This window comes from Phyllobates terribilis, unplaced genomic scaffold (genome assembly GCF_046119375.1).
Source record: "Phyllobates terribilis strain yellow unplaced genomic scaffold, ASM4611937v1 Scaffold_11__3_contigs__length_659146591, whole genome shotgun sequence".
Classification (NCBI taxonomy): Eukaryota; Metazoa; Chordata; class Amphibia; order Anura; family Dendrobatidae; genus Phyllobates; species Phyllobates terribilis.
The window spans coordinates 131,071,026-131,087,908 of NW_027362771.1; the positions used below are offsets into that span (position 1 = coordinate 131,071,026).

The 16,883-nt window shown below is 40.5% G+C and overlaps 1 protein-coding gene across 11 annotated transcripts in view; it reads right to left on the bottom strand.

Moving 5' to 3' along the window:
• The window catches only part of PPFIA2 (PTPRF interacting protein alpha 2), a 446,534-nt gene that overhangs the window by 305,171 nt on the left and 124,480 nt on the right, over positions 1 to 16,883 (bottom strand). The gene's annotated exons all lie outside the window — the stretch shown is intronic.

Here is a 16,883-nt window from a genome sequence, read left to right on the forward strand (position 1 = left end):
TTCTCCACCGGATAAGACCCTATTGCGCTTGGAGTTTCCCCCTCATTTGAGCTGCAGTTCTTGACAAAGGCCAATAAACAGTGTATGGAGCTGAGCTGTGCATCTACTCGGGGTACACTGTGTACCCCGAGTAGATGCTAGAGCTGACAACAGCTGATCATTTGTGTCAGACTCCAACTATTCTGATATTAATGACCTATCCTGAGCTTTTGTCCTCAATATTAAAGTAGTGGGTCACCTTTAACATAACACGAGTTACATGACACACAATTCATATAGACAAGCTATGGTATTTTTACAATAATATAATGGTAACTTTTTTATGTTAAAGGGGTATTCCCATCTCCAAGATCCTATCCCAATATGTAGTAGGTATAATAATAATATTAGCAAATACCTCCAATTAGAAATGTAGTTTAGTTTTTCTGATTCGCTATGTCTCTTTCCTCATGTGCAAGCATTGCAAGACCTTAGGTATCCATGGTTACGTCCACTAGCAACTAGCTAACTTACTGTGACTTTATCAGTGGACGTAACCATGGATACCTAAGGTCCTGCAACGCCTGCACATGAGGAAAGAGACATAGCGAATCATAAAAACTAAACTACATTTCTAATTGGAGGTATTTGCTAATATTATTATTATTACACCTACTACATATTGGGATAGGATCTTGGAGATGGGAATACCCCTTTAAGAGTACAAAGAATAGACAGTATATTGCCATTACCAAAGTTATATGTGCTATGCAAAGATAAATTGGGCCTTATCTGTATGAAACTGAGATGATGTGCCAATAATGGCAAAAAGTAATATAAAATAACAAACAAGAAAAAGAGGCTATATACAATAGGTCATGCCCACTGCAAATAATTTGAAAAAAAGTTTAGACATCTTTATTGGACAAATAAATCTCATAAATTGGTACAAAAAAATCTTGAAAACATTTAAAACATACATAAGCAGAACACATCTAGAAAACATAAACCCTGCACTGTTAGCATACCATACACCATACAACACCAAACTGTGAAAAACAAAAAGAATAAATATACAAATAAGTAAAAGCATAGCACTACACTAATTTGTACACTAAGGCCGATTTCAGATGTCCGTGAAACACAGTCTGATTACGGACCGTGATATATGAACTGGCTAAAGGTCTCACGACCCTAAGTCTGTAGATTCATATATGCCTATGTAGCTGTCAAGTTCAGTTCAAGTCAGTGCACACACAGCACACAGTCCCCAGCACACTGTCCACAGCACACAGTCCACAGCACACAGTCCACAGCACACAGTCCACAGCACACAGTCCACAGCACACAGTCCACAGCACACAGTCCACAGCACACAGTCCACAGCACACTGTCCACAGCACACTGTCCACAGCACACTGTCCACAGCACACAGCACACTGTCCACAGCACACAGCACACTGTCCACAGCACACAGCACACTGTCCACAGCACACTGTCCACAGCACACTGTCCACAGCACACAGCACACTGTCCACAGAACACAGTCCACAGCACAGTGTCCACAGCACAGTGTCCACAGCACACTGTCTACAGCACACTGTCTACAGCACACAGTCCACAGCAAGTCAGTGCATCGTGGTCCGTACTCATATCATGATATACAGATGTTTGAATTCAGACTAAAGATGTATGTACAGGGGTGGTGAAATATCTCTCGTATTAAAGCATAGGTATGTATAAGACCCCTGAGGAAACATTACCCCTCTTCACTGCAGTGTTCCTTCTCTATGACTTGATAGCTTACAGTGGCATGAAAAAGTTTGGGCACCCCTGGTCAAAATTACTTTTATTATGAACAGTTAAGCAAGTTGAAGATGAAATGATCTCTAAAAGGCCTAAAGTTAAAAATGACACATTTCCTTTGTATTTTAGGCACAAAAAATATCAATTGTATTTTTTTTTAATTTAAAAAATTACGAAAAGGAAAACGGGCCGAAGCAAACGTTTGGGCACCCTTGGAAATTTGGGTGCTCAGATAACTTTGACCAAGGTTTTAGACCTTAATTAGCCTGTTAGGGTTATGGCTTTTTCACTATAATCGTTAGGAAAGGCAAGTGATGCAGTTTCCCAGCTTTATAAAAACCTAGCCTCCTCTAACCTTGTGCCAAAAAACAGCAGCCATGGGTTCTTCTAAGCAGCTTCCTAGCACTCTGAAAATGAAAATGGTGAAGACCCACAAAGCAGCAGAGAGCGATAAGCAGATAGCAAAGCATTTTCAAGTTCCCCTTTCCTCAGTTCGAAATGTAATTAAGAAATGGCAGTTAACAGGAACAGTGGAGGTCAAGATAAGGTATGGAAGACCAAGCAATATTTCAGGGAAAGCTGCTCATAGGATTGCTAGAGAGGCAAATCAGAACCCCCGCTTGACTGCAAAAGACCGTTAGAAAGATTTAGCAGACTCTGGAGTTGTGGTATATTGTCTTACTGTTCAGAGACACCTACACAAATATGGCCTTCATGGAAGAGTCATCAGAAGAAAACCTCTCCTGCATCATCACCATAAAACTCAGATCAGATCAGAAGTATGGAAAGAACATCTAAACAAGCCTGATGCATTTTGTGTAGCACCATTTCATGGGTAGAGGGGAGAATGGATTCAATGAAATTTCAACAAATTCTTGATGCAAACATAACACCTTCTGTAAAAAGCTGAAGTTGAAAAGAGGATAGCTTCTACAAATGGATAATGATCCTAAACACACGTTAAAATCCACAGTAGGCTACCTCAAAAGGTGCAATCTGAAGGTTCTACAATGGCCTTGATCTGAACATCATTGAAAATCTGTGGCTAGACCTCAAAATAGCAGTGCATGCAAGACAACCCAGGAATCTCACAGAACTGGAAGAATTTTCCAAGGAAGAACGGATAAAAAAAAATCCCTCAAATAAGAATTGAAACACTCTTGGCAGGCTAATAAAAGAGTTTACAAGCTGTGATACTTTCTAAAGGGGGCGCTACTAGGTACTAACCATGCAGGGTGCCCAAACTTTTGCATCATCTGATTTTCCTTTTTGCAATTTTTAAAATGTAAAAGATGAAAATATATATTTTTTGCCTAAAATAAGGAAATGTGTCATCTTTAACTTTAGGTCTCTTAGAGATCATTTCATCTTCAACTTGCTTAACTGTTCACAATAACAGTAATTTTGACCAGGGGTGCCCAAACTTTTACATACCACCGTATATTATACCTTACTATAAACAATACTTCACCACCTCTATACCTCTAGTATTTTGTCATGCTCTATTTGTATATTTTTTGTGCTTTTCATAGTTTGGTGTAGTGTTGGACTGCTTTAATATCAGTTTTGCTCTGTTGGACAGCCCTGATATTTTAACAGTCTCGGGGTCTTGCTCCGGATCATTTATCAGGGTGACTAGTTCCATGGTTTACTACATATATGCTGGATATTCAAGTTTGAAATGTTTTAACACTTTGTCACAGTTTATATGTTCTACTGGTCCAATGAGTTAAAATAGGAGCTATTTATATTGTGCATGACTTATTCTTCTTTGTTGTTTTGTACCAAAGTTACTTGTAAAGCAAGACTAATACATAACTTATTATATATTCCTCTACAGAACATTTTAAGTAGCATGTACAAACCATGCCTTTCAGCAGAATGTCAGAAGCTTTTAAAGAAATTTTTGCATTTTCACTCGGTATTAATCTACTCTATGGGTCCTTTGACAGTTGCCCATCTTCAGAAAACCCTGAAACAAATGAGGGTGTCATTAATATGCATGGACTTGGTAATATATGGAGAAGAACTTCCTGAGCTTGCACTTGCTGTTTTTTTTTTAATTAACGTTCTGAACCATTCTTTTCACCAATAGCAGCTAGCACTTAGCACGGTCTGTGTAGGTAGTCATCATATGTGTACTATGAATATTGCAGACATGTGCAGTGTCTATTACTGACTGACCAATTTCAAAAATGGTCAATTTAGAAATTAGTCGTGAATTTATTAATCTTATATTTATTTAAGAGGTGTTTGCTTTGGAGAATCTCCTATGTCCCTAACAATAAACTGATCTCTCACTGCTGTAAATCATTTGTGATCTATACGGTAATTCCTGTACCAAGTGTTTCATTTCCCTGCAGCGCCACCACAGGGGAAATAAAGTATTGCGCAGTTCTCATTAATATCAATGGCAAAGCTAATGAATGACCATCGAAAGCAAAGGACACTCTTGGTAGCTGTTGTTCTCTCTAGCTAATAAAAGAAGGATCTGCTGAGTAGAAATCTAAAATTCCGTAATGGATTTTTCTTTGTAAAACGACCCTTCTTATGTTACTACGCTCATTCAGAAGACATATCACGCTCAGGTTACTTTAGATTTAGATATTTTACGGCTATGTACTTCTCGGCTATATAAACATTAGGATATTTCTTTATAGAAATGTATTTCTTCATTGTGTACAAAAGAGCATGTTTAGCAAAATCAAGAAGACAAAAAAAAACAACGTATCAGAAATAGAGTTAAGCAATTACACACATTACTTTATCTTTGTTTCAGAAGGAAATAGCTTATTGTGAGTCAGTCTTGACTGTCATATTGCATTTACTCATTTTGCATAACATTTTCTAAAAAAGAAGTGCTGTATTTTAATTGCTTTGATGAAATATACACAGGGGATTGGAGCTCAGAGACTTGTTCCAGTGATGAGATGCAGCTAAACTGAAGACTGCGGCCTAATTATAGATGTGATATTGTCAGAATTCTAAACCTTGTTAATATATGACATGCACATTCTTGAAATAATAGGGCTGGGTTATCTATAAAATGTCAGGAAATCAGATAAATGTCATATGCTGCTAAAAACGGCTCTGCGCTCCTGCGGTTTAGCATTACCTGTGACTCCGATTACCCAATCCCTTAACCTCCATATGATTGAATCACATTCATTTAACACCTCCTTATGTATTAGCCAAATAAAAATGCTGGGACTATATGAATAACTGAGATTAAAAGTCAGAGTAGGGAGGGAAGAGTCTGCGAAAGTAGAATTTTTCTGCAACAGGAAACTTCCGAGCTACATTTCAATCCCCATTTCATATCGGAATACCCCAAAATAAACAGTAATGCCCTTTTTGATGTTCAAAGGGTTGTTCGAGACATACGTTTTTTTTTTTTTTTTTTTTACGATAGGGCGGCAAGTAGTTGATAACTACCTGCCAATTCTGCCCAGCGCTGATCTCAGAGCGATCCTGGGTCACTCCTACCGGCAATTCTGCTGCTTCATTTGACCTCACATACAGAGCAGCTCTTCCTCTTCATGTCTGTTCTGTTGACGGGGCTTCACCACCGACATCATATTGACCGTCCAGAAGACCAAATCAGAAGAGCTGCACTGTTGACATAAGGTAAAATGAAAAGGCAGAATTGTCGGCAGGAGCTGCCCATGACCTCTCTGAGCCGACAGAGATCGGAGCCGGGCAAAACAGTCAGGCAGTTTGCAACTACCTGCCTATGAGTTCTTTGCCCCGTAAGAAAAAAATTACAAAAGTCACGGATAACCACTTTATGCCCAATTCTGTCTGCTTTCATGTAAAAATCCTGCAAATATGGTATTAGGGACCCAGTAGCCTAATTGTTGGACATATTGAAATGTCTAAAAAGTTATTTTTTTCCAAACTAATCAATATGTTTTCTAATAAGATTTTGTATGATGACCCTTAGATACTGACAAGGCATGTTATGGTACAACACATGCAAAGCTAATTAATTCACAGCAAGTGAAATTCTATAATGGTTATAAGCAAGCAGCACCAGAGCTGAATTCTTTACTGATCAATACGGGCCATATTCCCGATACTGTTTCTTCTCACCATAGACCTGTATGAGGCCGCCGGTAATACCTTTTTTATTCAAACAATAAGAAAACCAATTGATATAATAAATTCAAAAGCGGTTATCAGCAGCTGGTGTAATTACTGCGTTAAGGGTCAAATGAGAATTTAACATTTCAGATACTAAAATTTTAGATTTTGAGATATATTTCATGTTAATTCACTTTATTTAAAATTGGAGCAAGAAAGTAGCATAAACTGGTCAAAACTGTGGAAGTCTAAAAATGTACTGAAAGAAAGTCTGAAATAGATCCAAATGCCAAATCGAAGGCCAAATTTCTTGAACACAAAAAAAATGGACTGATTTTCATCAATGCGCTGGATCCAGTTTTAATCTGTTTTTGGTGATTGAGTCCGTTTTCATCATCAGAGAGTCATCTGGATGTTCCACTGGCACATTCCCGCGGACCAAACTTAGACATGTCTTTAGCTCCCCCCCAAAAAATCCACATGCTAAAGGCACATAGGCTATTACGTGTCAGTGTGCTACCTATTAAAGGATCTAAGGAGTAAGGTTTCTCCTTGTGGAGTGTGACAAGACAGGCCTGGCATGTCAGAGTGAGGAGACTTATACACCATGAATGCTCCTCTGGGAAAATTAATTATCCTAAGTCATGTGGCAAGGCTTGCTAAAAGGATCGATATTGACTTTTAGGATTGCTACTTCCAATAGGTGGCACTAGAGTTAAAGTCCTCTTCCTCTCTGAAGAGACAATTTGCAAATTTAATTTCCCAAAGGAGCATGAATGGCGTATAAGTCTCTTCACTCTGACATGCCATGCCTGGTTTGTCACTCTCCACAAGGAGAAACCTTACCCCTTAAATCCCAGTCTTAAGTCCCACACACAGCCAAATCAGATCTCATACTTAGGACTGATGAGGGGCAAGGCCCTGAAACACCATGTCTGCAAATTGAGATTCAGGTTTGGTTTTTATCCCAAGTCATATGGCAAGGCTTGTTAAAGGGTCGATATAGACTTGGTGGCACTAGAGTTCAAGTCCTCTTCCTCTCTGAAGAGGCAATATGTTTATCTGATAAAAATTGTATAGTACAATATAGACATTGGAAGTGTGAATATGGTCTAAGACTAGAAAGAAAATAGAGATATTCCCATAGGTCTCTCTATGCAGAACTCACAGTCGGTCGGGCAGTGCTACACTACTCACTTTTTCCATAATTCTACCAAAAGAGAATAGGAATTGACAAAACAGCATTAGCACAGTCTACTTGGCTGTTACCGTAGTCCTGACTGATTATGGTCATTGCACAGAAACAGATAATTGTATGTCAGCCATGGAGGCTGAGGATTTTGTCGCAGCGTTCCTTTATACAAATTAAAAGCTGCTTTTTAAACTACCAGGAAAAGTTATGAGATTTTAGAAATCTCACGCACATGCTTGTTTTTTCTTTCTTAGTGAATTTGAGAACTGCAGGGCTTTTGAAATGGTGCAGCGTGTCAATTCTTACACTGTGTTTGCAGCTATGATTTGGGGGAAAGAGAATTGTAGTAGAAGTCAAATCTATCTATTTTGGGGTATCATAGTCAACAACTGAGATGAAAGTGATCGGTTTTGGGATTTCCACACACCATCTGTGCTGCTTTTTCTATGTTGTGTACTTACACCTTACATTTTCAACACTTGAGTTGCCTGCTTGTGCAGATGGAGCCTTTCTTAAGATGATGATATCAGGATGTAACTCAACATTAAGTATACAAGCTCAATGGCTTTTGTTGTGGTAAGTGTAAACTTTCTGCATCGTGATATCTCTCGTGTGCTAGTTTAAGAAATGCTATATCGGTAATATTCATTATACCTTGATCTATAGGCAGGTGCAGGCAGCCGTATTATCGCTCCGATTGTGATGCAACAAAACATTGGATCGCACCAGGAACAATGTTATTCTATGAGTCTGTGCTTATTTCTGATTTTTTCCTTGGACAGAATCTGTCAGAGGCAAAAAATTGCTGTATGCCCGAGTTTGATCTAATATTCAGATCGCACTCAGCCATTGAAGTCAATGAGTGCATGGGAAACATCGGATTGCACTCGGATGACATCTGAGTGCAGTCTGATTTCCGCGGTCTCACAGAATGGAGAACATGGAGACATTTTGTTCTCCATCTTATCCTCATACGAGAGAATTGGATCACACTCTAATCAGAGTGTAATTAGCATAATCGGCCCGATTCTCTCGGATAACAGAATCTACAGCTGTCTGCACAAACCCTAAGGCTCAGTTATAAATAATACATGACAACAATCAGGGCTGTGGAGTGGGTAAGCCAAACCACCGACTCCGACTCCACAGCCCTGCCTCACTACTGAGCGTGTACATAAAGGGCAGCACAGATTCATCTCAACTAAAAGCAGAGATCCTTAGATCAGGGATAGAACAGACATTTATAGGACATTTCATAACTTTCACAAATTATTCTGAAAACATTTACAGCACATTCTGCATTGTACTACTGTACCCAATTTATTATATATTTTAGGATTCGGAGTCGGTCCATTTTATACCAACTCCAACTCCGACTCCATCAAAATGGACACCGACTCTGACTCCACAGCCCTAAAAACAATGGTGCAGTACTTCTATAGCCATGCAGATATGTAGGCTATGCAGGGTGTGCATAAAGTCGGTGTCGGCCAAGCTGCTGAGCTCACTGATTGGCTACAGCAGTGGTGTGTGCTGTCGATGTGATGTCACCAAAATGCAGAGACAAAGCAGCAGCAGAGAGACGATATTAAGTCCGGGGAAGGCTCTGTTTATTATTTTACAAATATAAAAGCATTAGGGAAGCACTTTTCTTAAAGTGGAAACCCCTTTAAAAGATATGTTAGGATTCAGTAAATGTAATCAGAGCTGTAATAAGCAACCCATAGACTTACATTGGGCCTACTGTACCTCTATATGTCTTTGATTCCATACAGTTTTCTTCCTGCCTGATATTTTCCCTGACTCACATACTTTGCAGGGAGGAATATTTCTATAATACACCTAAACATGGAGGCATCACACAGGAATACACAGCGTGCCTGTGCAGGGAATCTATATGTATGAGGCCTAATGGTTGCAATCACCTGGAATTTATTATTAGAGGATAGTTCAGGGAACGGTTCTTAGAAGAGACATGCCTAATTAGATAATATATAATGAGCTACATCAGATCCATGATGCTGACTCGTTAATTTCCAAAAAAATCCAGTGGATACATTATTAGAGATGCTGACAAATCCACTTTTCTGATAAGCAGTGTGTAGTAGTGCGTACCATAATTTACAGAAATGTATGATTGAGTGTTCTCCCTGTGAACTGCCATTAAATAGATTGACCACTACTGGGCAACCCTTAATTATTGTGCCCAGGGTGGTGAAAAACGCAAAAAAGAAGCTACTCACCCTACAGACAAGTGCTGCACCCCCAACATGTCTTCTGGCTAGGGATGAGTGGACCCGTGGATGTTCGGGTTCTGGTACTGGACCTGAACTTTAGTCCAAAGTTCTATTCTGGTACAAGAACTGTACCCGAACTTGAACCAGAACCCAAACCCCATTGAAAACAATGGAGACCTGAACTTTGGATCTGGGAAAAAAAATATTTCTCTGCAACGGACTTCCCTCAGAGCTCCAAACTGTGCAACGGACTTCCCCCGGAGCTCCAAACTGTGCAACGGACTTCCCCCAGAGCTCCAAACTGTGCAACGGACTTCCCCCGGAGCTCCAAACTGTGCAACGGACTTCCCCCGGAGCTCCAAACTGTGCAACTGACTTCCCCCGGAGCTCCAAACTGTGCAACTGACTTCCCCCGGAGCTCCAAACTGTGCAACGGACTTCCCCCGGAGCTCCAAACTGTGCAACTGACTTCCCCCGGAGCTCCAAACTGTGCAACTGACTTCCCCCGGAGCTCCAAACTGTGCAACTGACTTCCCCCGGAGCTCCAAACTGTGCAACGGATTTCCCCCGGAGCTCCAAACTGTGCAAAGGACTTGCCCCGGAACTCCAAACTGTGTAATGGACTTCCCTCGGAACTCCAAACTGTGCATCAGACTTCCTCCGAACTCTAAACTGTGTAATGGATTTCCGGGTGATGTCCATGTTTGGCGTTTAGCACCGGGTTCGATCATCTCTACTCCTGGTATAAATATTCAGGGAGGTTTCATGTGAGCTCTGCTACCAATAAGCAGCTGGTTACGTGCTGCCCCTGCCGAATGTCCATGCCATAAGACAGGTGGGGTACATAAGGCTAAGTACGGAAGAGTGTTGCCAGTATGGGAGGCATCTTTTTTTTCACCTCCAGTAGTGGACAGCCCCTTTAAATAGCATGAAGAAACCAACAAACATATAAAAAACCCTGAGCAGATACATTAATTGCTCATCAAATTATAACAAACGAAACGTCAAAAGGTCCATATTTCCGCTTAGGCATTTATTACTTTACTTTTTTATACTTAAAGGTTTTATTTAAGTAAGCCAACTTTTTGTCCATTTGCTCATTTGGGGCACATGAATGTAAAAAAGGAATAGAAGGACTATATCTCCATTGCCAGTGAAAAGAAATGTCCCTGCTGATATCACATCTTCAAGGATGTCAAGAGCTGGACAAGTAGTTACAGACGATTTATTGGCGGGTTTCAGAACAGTCCTTCATTGTCAGTGATCTCAATCAAAGGTTTAGGGATTTTATATATTTGCTTTAAGATGAAGATTTCTTTTTTTATCTTTTCGCCGTATGTCTGGTGACCTACTGTAGAGCTCATCAACAATTCCTCTTTCACAGTTTGTTAAGCTTTTATCTTCAGATTACAGCCGTGTCCTAACTAATGGCAATATCTATAATGCATTAGGGATACATAATAAACGTCCATGTAACTTCCATTTTACAGATGTTATCAGGTAGTGTGAGCTAATACGCTTCTACTGATACAGAAGAATACACAAATAAGGTGAAAATGCTTTTGGTTTAACCAACTAATGAAGTCAAGACCAATCCAAGAATAACCTGTTGAATGTTCTAATTAAAAAATAATTAATAGTTTTATGTGCAGTTAAAGGGCCAGGCAGTAGAATACGCCATAGTTGTATGAAGAGTGGGGTTCCCCAGACATCTATAGCACAGTAACATCCATACAAGTGTGCCAGTGCTTAGGACAACAACCCCCCCATTCTTCTCAAATCCATTCACCCATTAGCTATAGCATGAGTGTGAATTAAGCGCCAAGAGTCCTGTGGGCGGTCCAGCCAAGTGCTCTGGAGGTCAACACAAAACCCTCCCAAAATACACATATACAAGGGTGTTACATACTGTACCACTGCTTCTTTATTCTGCTGCGTACCGCAGATCCCGATAGTCTTAGAGATAAATGTTATACCCAAAGAAATCCTCTTAAAGGGAACCTGTCACCAAAAAAAAGCTACTAACCGGCAGCATTCCGCTTTCAGTCACGGGGTCCGGCGCGGGTTCAGTCACCACTTTGAGTATACAGACTGGCCCTGACTGACACGGACTCTGCATTAGGGCTGGCTGTTAGTCAGGGCCGGGGCGCGGTTACAGCCGCCGCTCTCTATACTCAGAGTGATGACTGAACCCGCACCGGTGCCACCCCGTGACTGAAACTGGAATGCTGCCGAGGGGAATAAAGTTCATTTTCTCCCCGCAGCGTTCGGGTAAGTGCCAGTGCTGGGCAGGTTAGTAGCGCTATTAACCTGCAGAGTAACCCTATATCTGCAGATTAATAGATTTTTGTAGGTGGCAGGTTACCTTTAAGAAAACCTCTACCCCATATTCGAACACTCATCATTGTGTAATACTCACAAAAGTTCAAGAAGCAGAGATAAGAGCTGAGAAACATAGGACCTTCACAGAGGAGAGCTTTGTTAGCTGTTCATGTCCCTGTCTGAGACATGAAGGCAACAATGTATTCAATGGTGAGTTTATTAACTAAATAGCCAGCAGCTCCACAGGGTTAAGGCATCAATGTTACACTTTTGTTACTTTGCAGATCTACTATTTTGATAGTTATGAAAAGAAAAATTCCTCTGTCCCTTTTTTCTATCATGTGAAAAGCATTTAGAGGGAACCATTCCCCAAGTTTTTGCTACCCTATGTGCGAGCAGCAATAAGTAGGGGCAGAGACCCTGAATCAAGTGATGAGTCACTTACTGGGCTGCTTGCTGCTGCTTTGATAAAATCACTGTTTTCTCAGCTGCAGATTTACCAGTTCTCTGAATGCTGAGCTGTATAACCCTGTACACTGTGCACAGACAGAAAGCTGTTAATCAGTGGTTGTGAGGGGGGTTATATAGATCTCATGATTATAGAGGAATACCTGACAGCAGGTTTACCAGTCTGCTAGAGATAATCTCCTGCTGATAAAACAGTGATTTTATAAAAACTAAGCTAAGCAGACCAGTAAGTGCCACATGGCTGGAATCAGGGTCTCTGTCTCTACATTATGCTGCTCTATGATTAGGTGGCAAAAACCATTCTATGTGCAGAGGTTTAGATCCATTCAATGTTTACATCCGGTGCTGTGAGAGCTAAATGACTGCTGATCGGTGGGGTTACAGGTTGTCGGACTCCCACCGATCTGATATTGATAATACAATAAAACGATAGATCACTGATATTACTCCGTTAAGGGCCTGGGATCTAGGAGTGTGATATGAACATTTCTCATTTTCCCAAAAGTAGGAAAGTTTGTTCTTCCTCCTTGAGCTCCAGATTTTTCCATAGATTTCCATGCTGCAGTAACCAAAGCAAGTTACAATAACTGCATAATCATTAAATCTGTAGATCAAACACCGTGGCATTGTACTGGAGTCCTACTGAACTACAAACCTAAAACTAATGTATAGAAATGTTAGAAACAGGACAACATTCACTTGTTAGCAGCCGTAAAGCCTCATTAAGAAGAAGCAGCCAGATGTCCCGTTACATATGCCGTGAACATAAAACTGAAGAAACTGACACAGATGCCCGAAACAGAAGCGAGCAGCAATACATAAAATTCACAACTAGATTTTTCTGCTCTTTTAGCAGGAATATTTTTAATTGATTGTACAAGTAGGGGTTTGTTTTTAAGTGTTAAATTCTATGGTTAAAGTCATGCGATCAATCACTTTAGGATCTGTCAAACCAGTTGCACATGTCACTGCTTGGATCACTATTTTTGGCCCAATCTCTTGAGCTGAACTAACTGCCTTCTAGGCCTATATGATATGAGGTCGTTAGCGCTGCTAACGTCACTGGTGGTTGGACAGGGTATTGCAATCCAAGCATGGTCTGTGCTTTTCCAGCTATGGTACTGGCTGGATCTTCAAGGTATAGTTTTAAAGAATATTATATCAGATTGAGAAGTTACTTATTATTATGCTTTGGTTATATAGCACCATCATAAAAGACAAAATCATCGCTATCCCCATTGGGGCTCACAATCTACATTCCCTATCAGTATGTCTTTGGAGTGTGGGAGGAAACCGGAGAACCCGGGGGAAACCCATGCAAACACGGGGAGAACATACAAACTCCTTGCAGATGTTGTCCTTGGTGGGATTAGAATCCAGGACCCCAGCGCTGCAAAGCTGCAGTGCTAACCACTGAGCCACCGTGCCGCCCATTGGTGCTAGGCTGCGATTTCTGAAGCCTGAATTTTGGGCAACAAGAATCGCCTGACAGGTTCCCTTAAAGTGTGAGCTAATGCTTCATGTGAGCGCTTAGGACATCCGCACAAAATATCAGAAAACTATATGATCTAGTATGGAAGAAATTCTGACCGCACGCCTTACCCTTGTTTTAATATTAGGCTTTTATAGTTAAACTTGTATCCAAGTATATATGTATATAAAGATATCAGCGATTCCAAGCCAGGTCAAAGAGCAGTAGTCTGTAGCACTCCCTTAGGCCGCGGCCCTACTATCAGTATTTGGTCAGTATTCGGTCAGTATTTTATCTCAGGAGTGGGAGACAAAACCAGGAGTGGGTGATAAATGCAGAATTGGTGACTTGTTTCTATTATACTTTCCCTCTGATTGTTCCTCACCTGGTTTTGGTTCTCACTCCTGAGAAAAAATACTGACTGAATACTGATAGTGGGGCTGTGACCTTAGGCACCACCTCAACATCTTATTAATGCATTCAAACGTAATTTCTGGGAGATTCCCCCAGCTACTAATTTTAAAAGCAACGGGGCGCTTATTAGTGCACAGCAGGGTTAAACGATTATATACATAAGGAGAACCTGTCAGCTGATTGATTCATCAGACATAGCAGCAGCGTTACAAGATAAAAGACATGATTAGAATGCAGGCGTCGGCCTCGGATTCATGCTGCTCCAGGTTTTAGCAGAGTGACTTACCTGACAAGTACCCTTTAAGTATTTGGAAAAATATCAAATCTGGCCCCCTCCAGATTCTTCCCACCCACCTTGCTAGATTTACCAATCTCTTTCTGTACCAACATAGGGAGAAAGCTGCCAGTTTAACTGAGCATGCAGGGAGAAGCCAACAGCGACCTACCTCTTGGACTAGTCATCTCATCCGCGGCCATGATGTCAACTATGCTTTGAGAGTAAAACAGATATTTAGAACACAGGAGCCAAGCTCCATAGTTCAGGTCACATGTTTCAACTAACAGGTTCCTTAGAAATATATTTTAATCTGTAGTTATCAATGTGCACACAAATTAGCAATAGACCATTCTTGGCAGAAGTCAGTTTAAGGCTAAGTTCTCATGTCCAGTAATCATCCGTTTGAAAAGGATCTAGCTGCAATCAGTTATCTTAGCAGGACAAAAAAAGTTGTTGAACTTTTTTGTCTGCCTAAAAAAACTGATTGCAACTTGATCTTTTTTTTTTGACATTGAAGTCTATGGAAAATGGATCCATTAAATAGCCATCTTCCATTTGAAACAGATCAGTTTTTTTGCTTATTACTGGACATGTGAGCTGTCAAGTAAGGCAATTTTCACATGTACAGTAATCATCCGTTAGAACAGATCAACCAACAATCAGTTAACAAAAAAGTTGTCCGGACACAATTTTATTGTCTGCCTGAACAAAGCTGATTTCAACTGGATCCGTTTTTTTTTACACTGAAGTCAATGGACAACGTATTCGTTAAATAGTGATCTGTTTTTCTCCCGTTTGAAAAGGATTAATTTCTTGATCAGTTTCAAATGAACGATTATTTGAAACTTCACATGTCCAGTAGTATATGTTAATTTTTTTTTTCCCACCACTAATAAGCAAAAAACGGATCCTTTTCAAATGGGAGAAAAACAGATCACTGTTTAACGGATCGGTTATCCATAGACTTTCATATTTAAAAAATGGATCCAGTTGAAATGTTTCTTTTTCAGACGGACAAAAAGGTTGTGTCTGCACAACTTTTTTCAAACGGATGATTACTGGACGTGTTAACTTAGCCTAATCATCCATATGATTACTGATAACTGACTGCGTCAGTGGCTCTGGAGCTGAGCTCACTGAGTGACAGGAAGCCGCTGAGCTCAGGAGCTGGAGCGGCTCATTCTCCCCAGCTCCTCGGCGTCAGCGGTCAGAGGATTACAGCGGGGGACACTTAGGACAGGTGAGTATATGGATTTTATTATTTTATTCTTGTTTATAAAGGTGGACACTGTGGGAGCAGACAGTACTACTCCCAACATTGTCTCTTGCTCATGCTGATCACAGCGCGAGCAAGGAACAATGATGAGGGCAGCATTCAGCACCCGAAGCTTGGGAACAGCGCTGTGAAATGATTCCCAGGCGCCGGTACATGTCACACTGATGTCGTCTGTGTGTGTTCAGCGTGAGACACTTTTTCGGACTGTGCATCCGCAAAAAAACGGACATGTCAGCGTGTGGCGCACACGGACACACGGTCCATGGAAACACACTGTGCGCAGACCCATAGATTTGAATGGGTCTGTGTGTCAGTGTTTCCAGTACGTGTGGTGACAGTTTCCACACGTACTGGACAGACTGATGTGTGAAAGAGCCCTAAGTGATGATTACTGGATGTGTGAATTTAGCCTAATCATTCATATGATTACTGATAACTGATTGCTGCTGGATCTGTTCTAACAAATGATTACTGGATATATGAACTTAGCCTAACATAGGACTGACTTCTGCTGGACTCAATAGGCTCTGTCATCGATAGGCAGCAATATTGTGAACAGAAATCTGTAGTAGATCACTCTGATTGTAATACAATCTGCTACCTGTTGTCGAGCTGCAGTGAGATTTACGGTCATTTCTTATTTTTAGTATTTAGTTTCCTGGCTCTAGCTTTAGATCATTATTACATACAGTTAGTGAAATAATATGTATATAATGAAGTATATTAACTATTATATTTACATGCCCCACTCTACACTTAACCACCTCCTAGTTTATAAATTATTTTCTGTACAAAGGTGTAATGTATATAGTGACAGCAATAACGATGAGCACAGAGACTGTAAGTCACACAAGCTATGTGACATCCGTGGTACCAAGAAATGTCATTCTAATGCATTATTCATAGTCTACGGCTATGGATCGCAAGGATAATAGTGAAGAGAAATTGGTTAATTAAAACTGTAAATAAAATTAAGAGTTTGCCTCTCAAGTACCATGTTTTTAGAGATCGGAAAATTAGAGAGAATAAAGAAAGTTAATGCAGCATTCTTTACAAATCATGTATAAAATAATCCAAGTGAAGTGCACAGCATTGATTGTACGACAGCACACTGCCAAAAAGTGACATTCTGACATTGTCAGCCAATCTAAGGGTATGCAGCTAATCAAATGTTAGCGCAAAGTTGGCATCCGACATTTGACTCGGCTCTTACCCATAGATTAGCTAATGAGCAGAAATGATTCTAGTAAAAGCAGCTATGTATTAACATAAAGAACACGCCAACAAGAGAAATGCAGGTTCACCTGGCGCATTAGTTATTTTTATGCTCCATGCTTACGTCAGATGATAGAATTTGC